This window comes from Palaemon carinicauda, chromosome 43 (genome assembly GCF_036898095.1).
Source record: "Palaemon carinicauda isolate YSFRI2023 chromosome 43, ASM3689809v2, whole genome shotgun sequence".
Taxonomy (NCBI): domain Eukaryota; kingdom Metazoa; phylum Arthropoda; class Malacostraca; order Decapoda; family Palaemonidae; genus Palaemon; species Palaemon carinicauda.
In genome coordinates, this window is record NC_090767.1 from 31417120 (window position 1) to 31421005 (window position 3886).

Sequence of the window (3886 nt, forward strand, 5' to 3'; positions counted from 1 at the left end):
CTTTGATTTGCAAGCTGTGGGATGTACTAGAGATGGTCTCATCTTAAGAATTGTGCCCTCATATGCCTCAAACACTTCACCACTTTCGTTATTCAATTCATTTCTTTTAGTTTTACTTTTGGTAAATTCAGTATTTTGGTTTTATTTCAACATAAAAGGTTATACCAGTGAACGCTAATCCAAGACAGTGGGAGACTATGGTACCAACGCTATTGCCCTACCCAAGATTACAAAACAATGGTTTGATTTTGGAGTTTCCTTCTCCAAGAAGAGCTGCTTACCATAGCTAAAGAGTCTCCTCTACCCTTATCAAGAGGAAAGTAGCCACTGAACAATTACATTGCAGTAGTTAACCTCATGAGCGAAGAAGAATGTGGAAAGAATAGACCAGACTATTCGGTGTAAATATAGGCAAAGACCAAATGAGTCGTAACCAGAGAGAAGGATCCAATATAGTACTCTCTGGCCAGTCGAAGGACCCAATAACTCTTTCGTGGTAATATCTCAACGGGTGGCCGGTGTCCAGGCCAATTTACTACGTATAAACATTAATTGTTAACTAGTTCCATATCATCATTTGAATCCAAATGCAATTTCAAAAACGATGGAATATTCAAATCAATTCTTGTAATATTCCTGTTTATTGAAGGTGCAGGCTTCCCTATAGCCTCTAAATAACCATTTTTTTTCTTCTGTTTATAAGTCTATTCGGGAAAAAAAGATGCTTACCACCAAAGGGCGCTTTATCTGTCAGATAATATTATAATGATGATGCATTCGCAATTTCGAACATAGCAATGATCTGTGTATGGAACTGCTAAATGACGTGACAATCACTTTCTTCCGGCTTACTAACTTTTAATGATATGCATTTGTCTTTTTTACAGTTACCTATACAATATTTTCCTTCTCATATTCTACACTGTTCAAAATTTGACGTAAAAAAAAAAACGGTAAAACTGTGGAATAAATGTTGCCGTTTTAAAAAGGGATATATTGACGTAAAGGAGTGATATTATCTATATATATATATATATATATATACAAATATATATATATATATATATATATATATATATATATATATATATATATATATATATATACAAATATATATATATATATATATATATATATATATATATATATATATATATATATATATATATATATACATATATATGTATCCATTACTTATCAGTCACAAAACTTTATGTGATAAATATTAAATGTAAAATCCAGGTGCCTTCGTGTACCCTAAAGAAATGCACGTAATACATGAAAGCACTTGGTACATGGTCTTTTCATTTTCGGTTTCCTGTGGATTTTACACTTATATGTATGCATATATTCATGAAAATTTTCTGATATGACAAAATTCAATTTGATAATGGTTGTCCGTAAAAGACGGGATAAGTTTAAATTAGTTCTATATTTTATTAACACCTGTTCCTCACTTACAGACAAACAATGATATAACCGATACAATAAAGTAAGATATATATTGATAAAGAATTTTCCAAAAGGCAGACCATACTGTCTAGACAAGGTCACTGTTTTGGTATTAACTTTCTCAATTCGTTTTAATGATGATTGAGAGACTGGAAGAAATCTGGGATATTTCTTGCCTGATCAGGTCAGATTCTGTCATTAGACTTATGAATGAGATGATCCAATGCTTTGAATAATTGCAATGATTGAAGAGAACTGAGTTTTCACGATCGTATTTACCGAAAGCTTTTGCGGAATTATCTTTTAGAAAAGCTATTTTCCCGTAAATCTCATGTGGGATTTATCACAATTAAGGAATGGGATTTTGTAAAGTCAGATGTCTTACTAATATGACTTCTGATGGACAATTTGATGCAGCATTTCTGATGGTGTTACAATAGATAAACACCAAAGAGTTCGCACGTCCAAGTATGTGGCTTAACACTCTAATGCTGTTCATTGATACAACAGGGAAGGATTTGCAACACTAGAAAAGCTTTATTACTATAGTCAATTCTTTTTAGCGAGGCAGACTTGCACAGACTCGTAGGGGTGCCCGGTTAGCTCGGAAAAGTTTCCTGATCGCTAATTGGTTGGACAAGATAAATCTAACCGATCAGATAGCAGAAAACTTTTCCTAGCTAAAAGGACACCCCTGCGAGTCGGTGCTAATCTGCCTCACTAAAAACAATTGATTATAGAAAAGATTAATCACTAGTTGTGAGCTGAAAACTGAGAGCTGATTAAAGCCAGAAAGATGGAGAAATGAACGGTAGCATAGAAAGTAATTAGTGGAAGCAATTGGTCCGTAAAGAAAAAAAAAATATCTCGAATAGATACAAATTATGATTATTAGATATGAGTCGTGAAACAGGGAAGACAATATGTTGATTACAAGATGGAAATTTAATGGAAAGAAATATTATAGATTATTTAGCTAACTCTATCAATCATTTAGAACGAGGATTATCAATATGAGTAAAAAAGAAAGGGTAAAACCTCTAAAAATGCTTGGTAATTTAAGATATGTGTAGTAGGAAAGATTGAAATGACATATTTGATAGACATTTGAATATGAAATAAAGACGTTTAGCATATCGATTAATAAATGGACCTTTGTATTGTAATGCAATCTTTCTGCTCAGTGGATAACGAGTGATAGAATAGTGCAAATGATCTATTGTTGGACAATGTTTGAAAAAGAAAAAAGATTGAGAGACCATATGTATTGGACTTTATAGATTTATGCCCAACTGTCTACGAAACAGACTTTATTTCGATTTCCTTGAGTCTCGATTTCATGACCCATTTCTATTTTGATCTAATAAGTTTTACTCTTTAAATGGAAAAAGGCTTAAGTGAAAGAGGAGTCCCAATTATTTTAGGTTACTCTGCAGACGTGTTCTTATTTCGAATGGTTCAGAATGCTCGTATTATATCTCTGTTTCAATTGTATAGTTATAGGATTTACTATTCTGATTTTACCAATTCTATATGTTTTTGTGATAGCTAAGATGCTCTTGTAGGTTCTCGATTTCCTCACACATTTTGGATAGACTTTCTACAATAATTCTTAAACAAAAGTCTGCAAATGAATTGTAACAATGTCATAAAGTAGCTTTTTGGTACTAACAGAGAGGCGAGGTAAAATAAGTAAGTTTACTCAATAAGATAACGAGTTTATATACAAACAGTTGATGATAGTAATGGTGTAGAAATTTAAAAAAATGTAAACCATGCAATGGCAAGCTTAAACAGGTTTTTCTATTATCAGTGCTGGAGAGAACGAGATATAAGAAAAAAAAAAAACAATAATATTGCAGTGTATGAGCGTGTATGAAACGCGTGCAGTACAATAAAAAATTCTAATGCCTTTGGTAGAATTCGAGCTCTGGCTTTGTAGTGACAGGTATAATTTGAAAAGAAATCGGGACCTTAGGATATCATTGTGGCTATTAAATATTCATAAATAACTGGTAAAAATTAATCAATAGACCAAACACATATCTAATAACTATCTATTAGGAGAGAATTGTCTATAAAGAGAGGATATACCACGGAAAGTTAATGAACAAAACTATGAACAGGGCCAATATTTCCAGGTAAAAAAATAATACAAATTGGGAAGATTTAAGAAGAAAAAAAAACAGTACATATTCACTAGAAAACAGACCATGGCTTAGATTTAAATGAAGAGCTTTGGTATAGATAATTAAAAAGGATTCTACAATATTTCTTTGGGGGAATGCATAATAATGACTACTCAATGAAATATGGCCGAACTCTCTCTCTCTCTCTCTCTCTCTCTCTCTCTCTCTCTCTCTCTCTCTCTCTCTCTCTCTCTCTCTCTCTCTATGATAATCTATAAAAGAAAGCCCAAACGTTTCACATATTT